At 49.9% G+C, this 18,623-nt stretch overlaps 1 long non-coding RNA gene across 1 annotated transcript; it reads right to left on the bottom strand.

Moving 5' to 3' along the window:
• Window positions 1-9,384: 9,384 nt before the first annotated feature.
• Window positions 9,385-17,971, bottom strand: LOC130681685 (uncharacterized). The gene is made up of 2 exons (XR_008994932.1): window positions 17,456-17,971; window positions 9,385-13,995 (listed from the first exon to the last, which is right to left on the bottom strand). It is a non-coding gene; the product is annotated as an uncharacterized LOC130681685 (long non-coding RNA).
• Window positions 17,972-18,623: the final 652 nt, after the last annotated feature.

Below are 18,623 nucleotides of genomic sequence, written 5' to 3'. Positions count from 1 at the left end.
ATTGCGGGGATTAAATGAATTAATGTAAAGCCCTTGGAGCTGTGCCTGGAAATACATACCTGCTCAGTAAATGCTGGTTATTTTTTCTTTTCATCTGCTAATGAAGCAAATTATATTAATAAATTTCCTACTTAGAAGACTATTTTACAATCCTGTAATAAAGCCAACTTGATCATGAATGTATTGCATGATGAAATTTGCTCCTGTTTAATTTAGGAATTTTAGGTTCTTTGTTTATAACTGATATTAACCCATGAATTTGCAAATGTGTTTAGTCTTGTTTTGGTTTGGGTATTCTCTTTTTCTGATGCAACTATTAAAGTTAAACTATCCTTTCAGAATGACCTGAGAAACATCTTGCCTTTTTAAAATCTCTGAAACAGTGTGTATAACACAGGAATTTTATTTTCCATGATCATTGGGTAGCACTCACCTCCTAAAAACCATATGCACTTCATGCCCATTATAAGGTCAGATCTTTGGCCACCTTTCTAATTTCTTCTGAGGCTGGGGATGTATTCAGGTTTGTGGCCCCTTCTTAATAGAATTTTGATCATTTATACTTCTAGAAAAGGATTATTTCATTTAGTTTCAAACTTATTGATCTGTAATTGTACATATTGTTCCCTTATAATTTTTAATAATGTTTCTCTATCTGTAGTCCTGGCCTGCTTCTCATTCCTAATAACATTTACTTAAAGCTTTAATTTTTTTAGTCAGACCTCAATATTTTTCTTTTGATTGTTTTTAATCAACTTTTGATATTGCTGATCAAATCACCTTTTTAATTGTTATCTATGCACATAAGCTAAGAATATGTTTCTGCAATTAGCATAAAACTTGATTTCCAAAGGCTTAAGGAAGTGAGGGTTTATTTTTCTCAGGTAACAAGAAATCAGGAAGTAGCAGTTGCTGGTGACAGTCATTGCTCAGCATTGTCACTGGGGACCTGGGCTCCTTGTATCTTCCTGCTCCCCTGTCCCTGATACATAGTCATATGTCTCAGGCATGTTGCTCCGTGGTCCAGGATGGCTCTTGCTCCAGACATCATTCCCTTATAAAGAGTGCACAAGACAGAAGGACAAGGGGAAGAGTCCTTCTTGTGAGGCTTTGTCTTTTCAGGAGTGAAAACCTTTCTTCTCATCCAGCAGATTTACCTGTACTCCATTGGTCAGCACCAATGCAACTGTAAGAGAGACTGAAAAAGAGAATTTATCTTCCCAGATTCTACAGTAGAGAAAGGCAAGGACAGAGAGGGAGGTGGGACTGAATGTGAGCGAGCCACCTATCAGAGTGGCCATGTGGCTTAACATCTATTTTTACCCATATTACATCCTCCCCTCTAATCTTTTTAGGTTTATCCATCATAGGCATACTGGATTTGATAATTTATCCTTGAATTTCCAATAGCATTCTGGTTTTCATTTTGTTAGATGTTTTTTTTTTTTGCTTTATGACATTTAAACATTTCCAAACCATGTTGTTAGGTACATATTTATCTATAATGTCTCTATAGTGACTGTGGCCACATCTGCAATCGTGTTGTTGACATTTTGTCTATGATTTCCATCTCTTTCTTTCTAATCTCTCTGTATCATTAGGTAATGTAAATATTGTACAGCTGGATGTGTTTAACCTGAGTCTTGGCTTTTTAATATGAGGATATAATGCATTCAAATGTGTTTCAATTTTTTACATGTAAGAACCTGCTCCTGACATCTTATTGCATGTTTTTTTTTTAATGTACCATTTTTCCTGTTGTTTTCTTGCCTTTTGATGCATTAGTAGAGTTTCCTTCGATCCAAATTTCTCTGGTAGTTTGGAAGTTGTACCGCCCTGTACTTTTATCTTACCAGTTAGGAAACTTCAATTTTTACTTCAACATTTAAGAATATTCAGCACTTTGTTCTTTCTCTGAACCAAATAAGAACTTCAACATGTTTTTCCACTGTATTCTCAACCTCTCCCATGTATGGTTATTATCTGTCTGAGACTATCTATAATTGTCCTCACATGTATAATTATCATGTATACAAATATTTATGTAATTATCATATACATTATGATTGCTTGCTTATCTATCTAGACTTAACTGAGCATAGCAGGGCCTCAACTGTCTCCCCCTGGGCTGGGAGTTGGACCCCCACCCTTGGCCATGGGGAGTGGACTCCTTCCCGACGCCTGTGTTGAGAAACTTCATGTGGCTGCATCACACAGGGGAGAGTGAGGGATGTACCTGGGTGGGCCTCCAACCCTGAAGCTCACTTTCTGTTCCATTCCCTCTTATCCCAGAGCCCATCCCGCAGCCCCAGATTCAGATTCATGCGGCATCCAGCACATCAGGCTGGTGCAATATCAGCCTGGAGTGCCGGACCCCAGGAGCCACAGAGGACCTGGAAGTGACCTGGCTGAGTACTGGCCTTCCCAGGGAGCTGGAGCAGAGAGAGATGCTGGGCCCAGCCCCCAACTCCAGGAATCTAACCCTGAGCCGGCTCCTGAGTCAGTCAGTCGGCAGCCTCACCTGCATGGTCTGCAACCCTGTGGACAGGAAGAATGCAACCTTACAGCTGGAGGACATCTGTTCATGGAGGGGTGAGTGTGATCTGTTAGGAAGGGCTGCGAGAATGGGCGAGCAGACAGTGTGTGAGGGGAAAGCCTGGGAGGGCTCGGGAAAATGCTGGGACTGGGAACATTTTCTGGCAGTTGATGTGATGCAACCGGAAGGTGCCCACCACAGTGAATGGCATCCCTTGTTATAGTCTTCAGAATTGCAAGTCCAGAAGTTGGCCCAGTATCTGGAGACTGTTGCATCATCCGGGACATAAATGCGGCCCTGGCACATGGCTGCTCCCATTGCCAGTGCTGAGGAGCCTGAGAGGCTGAATTAGTCACCAGCCTCCAAGCAGGGAGAAAGGACTTGCAGACGAAGGACTGAGGAGCCCTCGGGCCCGTGCCCCAGCCCTGGACTGCTCCTGTCCCCCAGACCCAGCCCCTCTCCCTGGACACTTCCAGGCTGAGAGATGTCTCCCCACCACCCCATTTTTTTTTTTTTTGCCAGACACATTCTTTCTGAGGGTGGTTACCACCTCTAAGTTCAGAAACCACAGTCCAACCACTCCTTGACAAGGCGAGTACCTGCAGTCACTATGACCAGTCACCACACCTCCCCCGGCAGCCCAGGCGTCACCGTGGCTGTCTGAAGGGACTCTACAGGGGATGTTTGGGTTCTGAGGAGCAGCAGGAAAGCCCCATCTTCTCCTCCCCCGGCCCACAGTCCCTGCCCTCCTATCAGCCTGAGATCCTGCCATGAACGCCTCCTCTTTGGGGAAAGGCTTTGTGGTCCCCACTGATGGATGCCCCTGGGCGAGCATCTCAGGTGGCTACTGGCCCTCAGTTGGAAATGGGTGTTCTGCTCACGGATGGGATCATGCCACCCTTACATGGCCCTGGCTTCAAGAAATATCAAATCCCCTACTTTCCCAGGATTACACAGCGGGAACAAAGGACGTAAGAAAGGGGGTGCGGTTATCAGTTCAGCTGCCTGTCCCACCAGGACCCGCTGAGCTCTGCGTGTCAACCGAACAGTTTCTTTCTTGTCACTTCATCACTCACTCAGCCACTCAGCATTCAACCCATATACTTGAGCTGTGTGCCTACTAAGTGCAGGGGCTGGGGAGGCTTAGCAAAATACAAGAGGGGCCTCTGCCTTCAGGGAACTTACAGTGCAGTGGTGGGGGTCCTCACACACTGGCTGTGTGACCTTAGACAAACTAATCTTCAGAGCCTTTCTGTGAGATGGGTGTTAATTGTATCTACTTTATAAGAATTGTGAGAATCCCAAAAGGGAATCTATGTAACATGTCAATAATAATAATTAAAAAAAAAAATTATTATTATTTTTTACTTTTTAAAAAATTTTGGTATCATTAATGTACAGTTACATGAGCAACATTATGGTTACCAGACTCCCCCCATTATCAAGTGTCAATAATTATTTGATGCTAGTTCAAAAAAGAGGAGAAGTAAATTTCTGAACATAAAGCCATACTTTGAATGTTGAAGCTTAAGGAAATACAAAGAGTATGGCTCAAGCACAGAAAAAGAAAGAAATCAAGTAACTGCTGCAGGACTTGGAAAAGGCATCACACAAAAGAGAATATCTGCGTTGGGCCTTGAGGGATGAATAGGAGTTTTCTTGCGACAGTGTGGTAAAGATATCCCAGAGAGCAGAACATGCCCTAAGGTGTGGTGGCCCCGGAGTCTTCCATCCCCTCTTTCTCTTAGAATGTATTTCTCTTCTGGGAGTCTGAGGGGAGAAAAGAGGTGAGTTGAAGGGATGAGCAATAGCCCATTTGGCTAGCCAGAGCCTCCAGGTGTCCTCTGCAGAGATGGGCAGAAAGAAATGCTGAGCTGGCAGCGGGCATTGTGCAGAGACACTAGAAAGGAGGAAGCCGGCTAAGGCTGCAGCAAGGATGTACACTTGGGGTACAGGACCTGAGCCAGGAGGCCCCACCTCCTCCCCTGCCTGCCCAGCAGGCCTGACAGAGGCGAATCTGACACTAGCCTTTGACCACCAGGTTCTGCTGAGAGCAAATGGCTTCAGGCAGTCATCATTTCCCTGGTTTTCATGGCGAGCCTGGGGGCTGGAGTGTGGATCTGGATGAGGAAGAGGAGGAAGCCTGGGAAAGGCAGGTGCTGGGGAGCCCCTGAGGGGAGCTCTGGGATGGGAGACTTCAGGGGAGGGTAGTGGAGGGAGGTGACCCCAGGGAGGGGGGCTGGGCAGATAGAGGCTCATTGACCTCCCCTTTGAATCATCCTGTAGAAGGCCGGGTAGAGCAGTGCTGAGGGTGGAGGATGTGTGCATGCCCAGAAAGGAAGGGGAGCGGGTGGGAGGGACAGGCCAGGGGCCCGGATCTGAGCCCTCGCCTGGGGCTGATGAGGGTGTCCCCCGTCCCGCACTCACTGAGTGTCTGCTGTGTGCAGGTGGGCCCACTCTCCTGCCGGAGGGGCCAGGCTCTGCAGCTGCTCTCCAGCGCCTTCCCGCAGACGGACCTGCCAGCACGCAGACTGATGGGCCCAACTGTTCCTATGCGGAGATAGGCCTCCTGAGATACACGAAGGTGGGTCTGCAGGAATCAAAGCAGGCCCGTGGACATGTGCTCAGGGGCTGTGAGCACAAGGAAGCCTAGGGTGCTCCGCCCCTCATGAGGCCCTGGGGCCCATCCGTGGTTTGGACAGAGTGGTTGCTGTGGAAATGGGGAGCAGAGGGTGGGAACCTCAGTGGGGAGCACACCTCTCTTGTATGTCCAGGTCTCATGTGATTCTCACTGCCTCCCAGCGAGGAAGCGTGGCAGGGCAGGGCAGCGGGGGGCGAGACAGGCTCAGGGAGGGGAGTGATTCCCACCACTCGGCTCTGCAGGGAGGAAGCAGGGCAGAGCCCAGGCCTCCCCGGAGGGGCTCGCCTGCCGCGGGTTGGAACCCAGGCCCCGAGCAGTGGCAGGTGCGCCGGTGCCCAGGTGGTGGGTGGGACCCCGTCATCTATACAAGATCCAGAGGAAGTGAAAGCAGGGGCCACTAACAGGGCATGTCACCCAGGGAGGAGGCAGGCAGGCCGCGGTTCTGAGGAGCAGCAGGAAAGCCCCCATCTTCTCCTCCCCCGGCCCACAGTCCCTGCCCTCCTATCAGCCTGAGATCCTGCCATGAACACCTCCTCTTTGGGGAAAGGCTTTGTGGTCCCCACTGATGAGATGCCCCTGGGCGAGCATCTCAGGTGGCTACTGGCCCTCAGTTGGAAATGGGCGTTCTGCTCACGGATGGGATCATTCCGCCCGGGGGAAGGCCCAGAGGCAGGACTAGCAGGGCAAGGAGTGGACACTTAGGGGACTTCCAGGAAGCCCTAATTCAGAACACCTGGAGGGCTTAGCAAAACGAAGATTGCTGGACCCACTCTCAGGGTTTCTGATCAGGGCGTCTAGGGCTGAGTTGGCACTTCCAGCAGGTTCCCAAGGGAAGCTGGTGCTCCTGGTGCCACCCTTTGGGAACTATTGGGCTGAAGAGCGAGTAGGTGCAAGCAAGTAGAGAGGCTGTCTGGGCTCCCAGGGTAGCCTGGGACGGGGTCTCCCCCTGACTTCTCCAAACAGGGGGCAGCTCCGGATCATTGAACCACAGAAGAGCAGGATCTTAGGACCGGTTGGGCCCAGCAGGTTAGGGTGGGGGCAAGCTGCCCCCAGAAGGAGCCCCGGGACCAGGCAGGGAGCAGCGCTAAGCACAAGGCAGAGCGGACTCTCCTTGCTCCCAGTCCAGCGTGCTGGGCACGGTCCCCAGCTGCCTCAGGGCCCGCCACGTTGTGGCCTCCCATTGCAGCCCCTCTGAGTTATGTCCCTACCTGACCTGGACCTCAGGGGACTCAGGAAATAGCTTCTTGGGACCTAAACCCCAATACTCCCTCCCAGAGAAGCACAGGGAAGGGAGCAACGTATGGCTTCGGGGAAAAAGAAACAGATCAGGTGACATCTGTCCCCAGACATTCAGCTCCGCCCTGGAGCCCCCTGCCCTCAGTCCCTGCCCTTGGGGGGGCTCCAAGCCTGATGGAGAAAATGAGTTCCCTCCCAGGACACAGGGAGACACACACAGACTAGAGATCCTGGTGGCAAGAAAGAGCAGAGTCCAGAAGAATGGGTGTGAGACCCGGCTGTGACACTGATTTCTTTTTTTGTTTTTTCTGGGTATTTAAAAAATTTATTTCTTAAAACTGTGGTAAATTTCATGTTACATAAAATTGATCACCTTTATTATTCTTAGCATAGTTCAATAGCATTAAGTGCATTCAGTTGTGCTACCATCCCCACCATCTCCAGAACTATTTTCATTCTGCAAAACAGAAACTCTGTGTCCATGGAATAGTAACTCGCTATTCCCCCGTCTCCAACCTCAGCCCCTGGCAACTGCCATTCTGCTTTTTCTTTTTTTTTTTTCATTAAGGTATTATTGCTATACACTCTTATGAAGGTTTCACAAGAAAAACAATGTGGTTATTATATTCACCCTTATTATCGAGTACCCCCCCAGAACCCATTGAGGTCACTGTCTGCAGTGTAGTAAGATGCCACAGAGTCACTACTTGTCTTCTCTTCTGACACTGACTTCTTGATCAACCTTAGAAAATTACTTTATTCCCTGGGGTTCAGTTCCTTCTTTTATAAAATGGAGGTCCCAGTAATAACACCTTACAGCTCTCTGACGCTTTGCGGTTTTTCAAGGCACTTTTGCAGGGAGAGTGGGCCAGGTGATGTGCAAGTTCGTCCAACAAATATTTACTGAGGGTCCACTGTGTTCCCAGAATTGTTCGGATCTCTGCTACAGAGGTCAAGGAAAGCACAGAAGTCATCGGCCTCATAGAATATGCATTCTAGGTTTGGGGAAGGGAGACTCGAACTGTTAGATGATGATAAGTGTTAGGGAGAAAATGGAAACAGGGAAGGGGCTGGGGGCTGGGAAGCAGTTTTAACTTAGGCTCTCGGGGAACCTCACTGAGGAGAGAGGGCAAAGAGAGAGATGGGAGAGGAGCAAGGTGGAGGTCTTGGTGGGGGGGTGGCATCCTGGGTGGAGGACTGAGAAGGTGTGAAGAGTGCGCCCTGTCAAGAGAGGGGTCTGAGTTGAAGCTGTATTTTGGGGACTTACTGGGTTGACAGCCAGAACTGCCTGGTGGGGACAGGAAGCACATGAAGAGATGCAGCTTGACTGACACCTGTGGGTAATTCTTAGAAGTTGACCCAGATCCCTCTACACTCTGCTTGAATCGCAGAATGACACGAAGAAGTGCGGCTGGCACGCACATAGCCCTGAGTGTTCTCTGGCAGTGCACACCGTCTACGAGAAGATCCAGACAAGCCCAGGGTCCCAGGAGACTTGGGACAGCGAGGGGCCTTGGCAGGAGGTGCCCCAGCCCACCTTCATCTCTGGGTCCCCAGGTATCTCTCCTTTAGGTGGAGCTGGACTAGACTCCAAGTCTTTCTGACCCATCCCACTGAAACAGCAGAGCAGCATGAACCACGCCCCCACACCCTGATCCCCAGCAAAGTTTTCTCAGCTCACAGGTTGTGAACACTTGACTCTCTTCGAACAGCCAAGTATGAGAGGCGAACCCTTCGGCAGTCAGCCAGATTCCTGACTGCTGACCTCTGATTTCTGATCCTCCTAACCTCCCTTAGGGAACACCCATTAGACAGAACCTGCAGAGGGATGCTCAGGTGACACAGACGCTTTCCCAGAATAGCGAAGGTCCTGGGGCCTAGGTGGGGGCTTTCAGGATGTCACAGCCCAGTCCACTCCCCACGAGTAGAGAGAGGGATGGCCTTGACTGAAGAAAAGCTAGAGGCCTGCAGATGCAAGATTCAGGGTTAGCTGTGCATAGAGGGGAGTGGTGGGAAGGGAAGGAAACAGTTTCTGAGTTCCATCACCTACCAGGCTTAATAGCATAGGAAATGTACCATCTAAGGGTTTCTTAAAATTCAAGTAAAGCTAGATGCTTTTATTTTCATTATATAATATATATATAAACTGTATGAAAGTCAAAAGACATGTCTTGTGGAAATTTCAATGTTTCATCATTTTTGTTGCTGTTGTAAATGGGGTCTTGTTCCCATTATACCTTCTACTGAGTTGATTAAAATAATGTGTACAGAACATATGGTCATGTCATTAAATGTCACTACTGTTTGTAACAGATTTTCATTTGGTCCCTTTGATTTTCTGCATAATCATATTATCAACAAATAATTATAATTTTTGCTTCTTTCTTTCTAATTTACATGGCTCCTTCCTTGTCTCTTGTTTCACTGCATTTAATACCTCCAGAACCATGTTAAATAATAGTAATGAAATAATAGTAATGAAAACATTGCCTTGCTTTGCTCCTAAAGTTAATGCTTCTAGTGTTACCTTGTTAAGCATGATGTAGTTTTATGGTTAAGGCATATAAGACATGTTAAGAAGCACACATTTATTCCTGTTTTATCAAGAGTTTTACGAAGAATGAAAGGTTAAGTGGTTTCCCTTTTGTCACATAGTTTTTTTTTCATCTATTAATACTACATTAATAGATTTCCTAATATTGAATTATTCTTGTTCTAGTCTTGTTGATGTGTTAGTCTTTTAATGTGCTACTATTTGGTAATGTTTTTATTTGGAATTTTTGCATCATTATTCATAAACGGAATTCTCCTGTATTTTGTTTATTTTTATGCTTTACTTTGTCAGTGTGGCATTTGTGTTATGCTTAGTAAAGATCTCTTTTGTCCTTGCTTCTTGTAATAGTTTGATAAAAATTTGTTTCATAGCCCAAAAAAGACTCCTTTTAAAGAAAAGAACTCCCATTATCCAGTGTTGATTTAAATTATTTTTATTATAATTTACTTAAAGATGTATAAATATGAAAATATGTATAAATGTCTGTGCTTATAGTTTTTATACTACAAAGCAAAAAATGTATATAAAGTAAATAAAAATAAAGCAGTAAAACAATGATGCAATGGTTAGTCACACAGATATTCAAACCTACAACTTGAATGTTATATGATGGGTGTTTTTGTTTCGCTGAAACAAGTCATTAATGTTGGGATTGTAGGAAAAAAACTGTAGCATAAGGTTCTATACTTACTCTTTGAACTTGAATACAAACAATGCTAGTTCATGTACATTTGTTATACAATGCTTGATTAAAGCCTTTGTTTACTAGTTCAAAAGAGCAACGTCATTCTTAACACAAACTGTCAGGTGACACCTAATATATCTGTAAAACTGTACTATTCATCTGAAAGAAAATTAGCATTACAGCATGACTGAAATCTCCACTCAGTATATATCAAAATCAATTGCTACTGGAATCATAGAACAAAAAATTTCTTCCTTAGGCCTTTGCTACAATTGTGGGTATTTATTATATGACTGCTAATGAACTTTAATAAGTTGGTGCCACAAAGCTAGAATCCCAAATCTTTGCTTGCAAGTCAGATATGCCCCTGACAGCCACGGAGCAGGAACTTTCGAGCTGGTGTGCCTGTTTGAGAGGTGCTGGGGGAGCAGAAGTGAGCCCATTTGCCAGATGGCCACTTCAGCGAAGATTGTCATCTCATCGTACTGATCAAATCTATCCACTTACCAGAAACTTCTTTCTTTGAACTATGTATAACGCTTAAAGCAATTCATACTGGATGGAATGGTTTAACAGCTCTTGAAGATTTCTTCTGTATTTTAGTTGACAGGTTTTCATTACTTCTTCTACGAGGACCTTAAGCAATGTGTGCTGTTTCTCTACCCAGTTCCCTGCTAGAAGAAAGAAGGGAAGGCAGTTCATAGGACAGACTGAATGGGTGGTCCCTGAAAGGGGGTGTGGGGGCAGCGTGATGAGGGGGCTGACAGGCAGAGAGAGGGGAGACTGAGGCCAGGAGGCAGTCTGACCCAGAACCCTGGGGTCCTTGCTCCCCCCAATTCTCATGAACCCTGTGAATCCACCCAATTCAAACTGTCATAAACTGTATCAATAATTGATAAAAGTAAATACTTAATAAGTTTAGCAAATTAAGCAAATTGGTCATTCAGTGATTTGCTCATTTAGTAAATGGATTCTGTCAACTGCCTGTCAGCAAACTGGCTTTAGATGAAGTGACCTGTGGGCAAATGGAGTGAGTCTTCGCACTCATGGGGAGAAACGGGACTTTGGGGCCACACTGCCTACTCTGTACCCTACCCCACTTCCTGCTGTCTACTTGAGCAGGGGCCTCCCCGTGCCTCAGTCTCTCACCTGCCCGGGGGTGGAGTCATCAAAGGCCTTCCCTCACAGCGCCGCTGCATGAGTCACTGAGTTCATAGTATGTGGTCAGCGCTCAGGGCCGTGGGTGCACCCCAGGGCTCAGCACGTGTCATCGTAGTTATTCTGCACTCCCCCATGGCCTTCCTTCCCACCCATCTCTTCCACGTGAACCACGTACTCGGCAGCCCCCAGCAGGGTCATGCTCTGTGTTGTCACCGGGACCTCCTGTGGGATGCTTTAGCACAAAAGCAAACATAGTAACCCTGAGACCACAAAGTGCACCAGTTTGGACCCTAGGAGCAATGGACCCAGACAGGGCAAGTAGACAGACCCCAATCAAAGGTGAAAAAGCAGAAAGAAAGAAAGAAAGAAAAACACTAATGTGAGACCTGCACAAATATCTGGTCTTCCAAAATAACGGAACAAGAGTTTGCAAAAGACTGACGAAACCGGAGAGGAAAGAAGAATGAAGATATCTCAAGCGGATGGGGGGTGGGCTAAGATAATTGAGGAGAAAAGTAATTCTTTTGCAGATATAAAAAGTGTGAAGAATGCAATCAACACTACAGGAAACCATACCAGTGATGTGGAAGACAGGAAGAGAAAATTATTATAGAGAAAATAATCGGGAAGCAGTTAGAACAAAGAAGAGCAGTATGGGACTGCCAGTGGAGATACACACAGATAACCAGCAACCCCAGGAAGAGAGAAGAAATGGAGAGGAAAAAATCCTGAGCTCAATGCCAGCACTCTTCCTGCGTGAATTGCATCCGATTCACTTGGCCATCTTGTTAAGAAGCAGATTCTGATTCAGGAGGCCTGGAGGGCCCCAGATTCTGCATTTCTCACAAGCTCCTGGGTGACACTGGTGCTGCAGGTCTGAGGACCCCACTTTGAGCAGGGAGGCTGTACAGGATGCTGACAGCAAGGCTGAGGCATCTGAAATAAACTCTGCGATAAGCTGCCATCAGTGAAGCTCTTTGAACAGGGCTGAGGCAGGACCAGAGGCTAGTTCAGGAGGATTCTTCAGGACAGTCAGGCCTCCTGGGGGACACTCGAGACATGGGGCCAGACAGGAGACATCACCAAAATCCAGGCAGAGATGAGGGCGGAGTCAGGACCAGGATGGGGTGCAGAGGTGACAGGGTGGAGACAGGGTGGATTCGCTTGGCAAAACACTGGATGGGAGGGGTGGAGGCAGACAGACCCCAAGCTGCCCAGCAGGGAGTGTGCTGGCCTACAGAGACCTCGGGCAGGAAGGGGAGCCCCAGCCCAGGGGCCTGAGCGTGAGGGGCCAGTGGGACCATCAATGGTTGATAACTGTGAAATAATAGAAAATTCATATATTGGTCTCTGGCCCCAGTTCCTGGCCCAGAGCTCCTGAAACCTTGTAATTTCCTAAGTGATAAGAGTACTAGGAGCATCTTTTGTTCCAATATTCAGCTTTGACCCCCAGTTCCTGATTCATAGTTCCAAAATCACTGGGAATTTCCTGGTAAGAGCAATGTCTTTTGTTCTAATGAGGTGGCTCCCAGGTGGGGGGCTGGCTGCCAGAGAGACCAAGCCATGATTAGCAGCTTAGGAGTTTCAGCCCCACCCATTTCTCCAGAGAGGGTAGCAGGGCAGGAAATGGGGTTAGCAGTCCATCAGGCCTATGTGGGGAGCCTCTGTAAAAATCCTAATAGTATGGGGTTCACAGAGCTTCCAGGTTGGCCCACACGTGGAGGTGCAGGGAGAGTGGTGTGCCTAGGGGGTCAGGGGGTCAGAGGTCCCCTTCTCACACACCTTGCCTTACACCTGTCTTCCATTTGAACGTTCATCTGTGTCCTTCAGTATCTTTTAATAAGCTGGGAAAACTGCAAGCAAACTTTTCTTGAGTCCTCTGAGCCATTCTAGCAAATTAATTGAATCCGAGGAGGGGTTCATGGGAACCTCTGATTTACAGGTGATCAGTCAGAAGCACAGGTAACAGCCTCGGGAGCGTGTGTGTGTGTGTGTGTGTGTGTGTGTGTGTGCTGCAGGGAGGTGAGGGGGCGGTGATGGTCTTGCGGGACTGAGCCCTTAACCTGGTGGGATCTGACACCATCTCCAGGTAGACAGTGTCAGAATTGAGTTGAATGGTAGGACACCCAGTTGGTGTCCCAGAATTGCTTGATGTAGGGGAAAACCCTCAGATCTGGTATCAGAAGTGTGAGTTTGGTGACCGGTGACAGTAAAGGAGACACAAAAGGGGAAGGACTGGATTTTGCAGAGCAGGAACTCAGAAGAGGAGGAAATTAGCAAAGAGGTGACCTAAAGTCAGGAGCCATCCATCGCTCATAAACCTCAAACGAATGTCCCTATATCTAGTGTTCCTGCTGTCAGGGTCCCACCAAGGCCCCTTGAAAGCCTCTTCCTGCCCCCCTTTTCCACTCTCTGGCTTCATTCTCTGATCCAAACAGCACACTGACAAGTCCAGGGCCAGAGGCTGACCGGAAGAGCCAGGACCGCTCCAGCCTTCCAGAGAAAGGCCCCAGGGCCCCAGAATAGACCTCATTCTCAAGGACATGCAACCTTCTTCCGTGGCCGCAGCTGAGAGCTTCACTTCACCTGCCCCCTAAAAGGCTGGGGCGAGGCAGGGCAGCAGGGGAGATGGGGCACCCCGCAGGGTGGCTGCTGCCTCTTCAACCCAACGGGCTCTGACCGTGACGTGAGCACAGGCAGGATGCGCAGGGTGTGTGTGGTCTCGGTATAGTCGCTGAGGAATCCATTAAATTCAGCACTTTAACATCTTAAGTCTTTTGTTTGTGGGTACTTTTTAAAATCGGTAATATGCTGTGCTGCCGTGTCAAAAGAGAAAAGCAGCAGCTTCGTCCGAGTGAGGCCACTGGGAGCTCTGTCCGTTCGGTGAGGCTGGGAGGCCGGAGGAAACCATTCTGGTGGGTGAGCGGCCCAAAGGTGGGCGGTGGGGCGGTGCTGTGCTCGGCTCATGGGAACGGGCCCCTGTGCCCGTGGCCGTGGGGTCGGAGCCCTGCCTGGGATTCAGGACCCAGAAGTGTGACCGTGGATCAAGGAGGCCCCGTACACTCTTCCCGCTGATCCCACCCAGCGGTGTTTCCTGAGGTCTCCAGGCTGCCAGGCGACACGAGCTAAACCATCAGCACCTCCTACTCGTAGAGCTCTTTCCAGTTTACAAACCCTTTCACCTGTGAGAGGCAGATAGATGCATGATTACCTTTCAGTTTTACAGAAAAGGAAAGTGAGGATCCGTATGGGTTTGATAAACCCCAGGCGGGGAAGCCAGCGCGGGTCAGGGCGGGCCGAGGAGCAGCTCCCAGGCCCCAGACCATGGCCTCCGGCTCCCAGGCCCTCGCAGGCCAGTGACTCTCCCCCACTAAGGGGGCCTCAGACCCTGAGAAGCCGCACTGAGGGGAAGGGGGGGCCGGCCTGTCCAGGGCTGACGCTCGCCTCCCTCACACACCCCACGCAGAGGCTACATGTCGGCGCGTCTGAGCCCCAAGGCGGCCCTTGTCCAACCGCAGCCGCCTCCCCTGCCCTCAGGGCCTCACACACGGGCCTGCGCCCCCAGCCAGGCCCAGGCCTGCAGAGGCTGCTGCCTGAGAGCCTCAGCTGGGCTCCGAGCGGGGCCCGGGGACCCTGCCATCTGCGAGGGAGCCTGGGCAGCCTGCCCCCTCCCCGGGCGGTGAGCGCTGACACCCCAGGGAGTGTCCTGGTCCAGCTGTCCCAGGGCCGCTTCATCCTAGTCACCCACCATCCGTCACTCATTCCAGACACACTCCCTCTAACCCTGAGCAGCCCCGCTGGTGGGGAGAGGGCTCCCCCATGCCTGTGCCCAGCTCCCGGCAGGGGTCCTGCCCCCTCAGCTCAGGGTGATGCTCACCCCCACAGCTCTGCCCTTTCCCTGGGCTTCTGTCAGCACCAGGGTCCCTGTGGCTGCTGGCTGGACAGATGCTCAGCCTCTCCCTTCCGCCCCGCGGTGGGGACCGACCACAACACACAGCACGATCGTCTGCCCAACCCTGGGCCTCAGGACACACACTGCACCCCACAGGGAGGACGGTGGGCTCTGCAGCTCCCCCTGCAGCCCCTGGGAACAGCCTATAGGCCTTTGGGACCCTCCCCAGGGGGGCAGCGAGGGCAGGGTGGGCCCCGGCAGGAGCAGGTACCTGGAAATAACTCCCCACTTACAGGCGTCAGTCCCCTCCCCTCACGCACCCAAGGGTCCCCGGCCCCCAGCCTGCACACCTGCTCCCAGCCCCGGAGTGAGACACGCCCTTCCGGCCCCTGTCCCATGTCTGCTGAGCCCCCACACGCAGCCCGAGTGGTCATCCCTTCCCCTCCTGGTCACCACCTGCTGCAGGGTCAGCATATGCAAGTTTCACAACTCAAATGCAATTACTGGCCCTCAAAAACAAAGGAAAAGAGAGAAAAAAATATAACTTGAACTGCAAAATAAATGAGTTCATACTGATATAAAGAAATGACTGAATAAATAAACAAACAGGAAAGAAGAGAGCTATTCCCCAAGCAGGAGGATTTAAAGTAATCTCTGCAGATACTCCACTCTCAAGGAAATGGAGCATAACTCCTACTATGTCAGTGCCGGCTGCCCATTGACCTGCTTCCAAAGCGCACAGTATGGAAGGGGGAACAGGAGCAACTTTGCAGTGGAGAAATCTGACAAATACTACCTTGGCCAGGTGGTGGAGATGGGAGGTACGGATTTCAGAAAGGAAGACTAAGGGCTAACTTGCCATTTCATCACATTATATGAAGGGTACATACTGCCACCATGACTTATCACTGTCAGTGTTGACCTTGATCACCTCAAGCAGTGTTTTCCAGTGCTGTCTTCTTCCTGCTTTGAATCCTTTATCTCCATTTCTAAGAGAACTTACTCATTTTCAGGTTGTTTCTTTTGAATCATTTTTATAGGCATATGCCTTTTTTTGAGGAGGGGTTCCTAGGCTTTCATCAATTTCCCAAAGGGCCCGTGACCCAAAATAGAGGTGTCAAACCCTAACAAGATAAAAGAGAAGCCATGGAGGTCATTTCCATACTCACAGAATGTGGACTAAGGCCTGATGGGCTAATGGGTGAGGGAGATAGAGCCCTCCCCTTGGGGGGCATCTCCAGCAGGGGAGTGCAGGGGACAGGGTGCACTTTAGGGAGACTGACACCATTAGCCATGGGAGTAGGGCGTGGTGGGGGGAACAGTCTGGAAAACTGCAGGGACAGGTGAGGACTTGAGTTAGACCTTAAACCAGGGGCAGGTTTTCAAGAAACCCACTTAGGAGAGCTGGGGGAGGGGGGAAGGACAATTGTGAAACTGAAACGTGGAGAGAGGCATGATGGGGAAGGAGGTTGCATCCAGTCTCTGCCACGCAGGGCCCAGGGCAGTGGGACGACAGTCCTGTGTGTCAGGAACGCTTGGGCATGTGTTCTCTTCACATTTAGCATTTCTGAAGTGGGGATTCCTGTTTGAATCAAAGTTACTTAGTGGTACATAAAATATTAATGGATCTAAAATCCTCAGAAATGCAGATTTGATAAAATATAGGATTAAATTAAATATCAAACATAACTTTAATTATTACAGGATATAATGCAATTATTATACCTATAAGAAAGTAAGAGAGGTTCCCTTTGAGGAGAGGGGCTGTGGCAAACAAAGGTGAAAGGCAAACATTTTTCTGTAAACATTTGTTTGAATTTTGAAATCATATATATATTACTTGATCTTTGTCATCAGTAATTATCTGCCAGGAATTTATTTCTGTTGTGACATTAGTTAAAAAAAATCTTAACTAATAAATTTTAGACTGCTTTTAAAAAATAGTTATTATTTTTGAGTAATTGATGTTGAGCACTGTGTTATACATTATTTCATTTAATCCTATCAACAGCTTGATGAGGTTAGTCCCATTAATATCCTCATTGGGCTCATGATAAATCAGAGGCACAGAGAGGTTGAGTGACTTGCCCAAGGTCACACAGCCAGGGCAGGGAGCCAGGCTTCCAACCGCAGATGGCAGGGACCCCAGCTGTGAGTGCTCCAGGTGAGAACAAGCACTGAAGTGCCCTGCAGGCTCTGAAGCACTTCGCATCCTTCATCTTAGGTTGTCACACTACCTCCACACTGAGAGGAAGGGCGGCCACCCCACTCTGCAGAGGAAACCCAGTTCAGCGAGGTGAAGGGAGGTTGGAGAGGGAGACAGAGCCCTGACTGGGGGCTGGTGTGCTCTGACTTGGTGAATCTCTCAGTCCTTCAAAGCAGGCTTCACATCGGATCCAGGTATTCTCTCCAGGGCTGGGGGCTCCCCTGGACGACCCCCGGCCCCAGGAACACCCCGTGTCCACCTCCCCTGCCAGGCAATCTTCATTCTCAGGATCTTTCTTAAGGGTGGGCGGGGACTCCACTCTCCCCCTTAAGGCCCTTTCACCTCTGATGTCCCTGATCTGGATCAAGAGCTGGGATCTGACACACAGGGTTCCCCAGGGACCCTCCTCCCAATGGTAACCTGCCCCAATTCCAGCCCCAGATAATTCTCCTCCACCCAGTCAGAGACATGGATCTCGACACCCGCCACCGTAATCCCAAGCCAGCACCTCTCTGGCACCAGGACCTCGCCCCGGATTTCTCACCTGCGCTCACACTGCGCGGAATTTGGTTCCTTAATCCGGGCTGCATCCTGACGTCCCGGCTATCGACCTGCCAACCCCTCCCAGTTTCTCTGACTCTAACCACTTCGACCTGCCCCTGCGGTTAGTCTAGGGGTGAAAGGATAATACGCGGCGAACCTTAGCACCACCTGCCACCAGCGCCTAAGCCTCTCCCAGGGCCACCGCCCGCCCCGCGCTGGCAGGGCCTGGGCACTAGTGCCACCTGGCGGCTGAAGACCGACCTGCCGCTAGGGATTCCTGGAAAGAGGCCTTCCAACATCAGGCATGTAAGGAGCACCTACTATGTGCAGCACAACGGGAGCAAAGACAGGGACCAAGTCACTGTCCCAGAGAAGGCCACAGTCCAGCGGGAGGCAGAAGCAGAAATCATTTCAGTGCCGGTTGTAAGTGCCCCGGTACAGAGGCTCGTAAGAAGCATCTTCTTTCATCAGGGAGACAAGAGCGGCACCTGTGGAAACTGAAATGAAGCAGGAAGGCTTCCTGGAGGAGGTGAGCAGGGTGACCTGCAGAGGGCAGGCGGAGCACACACAGCCACCAGGAGGGGAAGGGGCTGCAGGGTGGGAAGACATGTAGCTCAGGGCCCTGGGGCCCGGGGCTCTGTTCCTGATGGAGGCCAGGGCAGTTGTAAACTGGGTGAAGGGGGTGCTTGCCCCCCAGTCCACCTGAGAGTGTGCTAAGGGGTGCTAGGAGCTGCCCACAGCCATGGCCTTACAGTGGCGTTAACAAGGACACGTGAGCTCCTCGTGCATGAGAACTTACCAGTACCTGCCAGTCTGCGGGGAAGGACCAAGGGGCGGGAGGGACCCATTGCCTGCCTGGGTTGTCCCCACATCCTCTCACAGGTCTCCCGGGACTCAGGTAAGGTTGGGGGTCTCAGCACAGGGGATGGAAGCAAACAGGACTTGGGAGGGGAGAATGCATTCCCTCCCCGGCCCCCTTCCAGCCGGACCAGCCAGTGTCCAGGGGGTCGGTGTGAGTTGGGGGTCGTGTGGCCAGGCCTGAGAGGGGGTACTTGGACACCAGGAGCCTGAAGGCCCCTGACGGGCTGATTTCAGCAGCAGGAGCTCCTGATAAACCACCTGCTGAGCGCGGGTCCCAGCCAGCCAAGAGGAGGGGTGCGGAGGGAGGA

Source organism: Manis pentadactyla, chromosome 19, assembly GCF_030020395.1.
Source record: "Manis pentadactyla isolate mManPen7 chromosome 19, mManPen7.hap1, whole genome shotgun sequence".
Lineage (NCBI taxonomy): Eukaryota > Metazoa > Chordata > Mammalia > Pholidota > Manidae > Manis > Manis pentadactyla.
The sequence above is the reverse complement of the archived record's forward strand: the minus strand, read 5'-3'. Positions and strand labels throughout refer to the sequence as shown.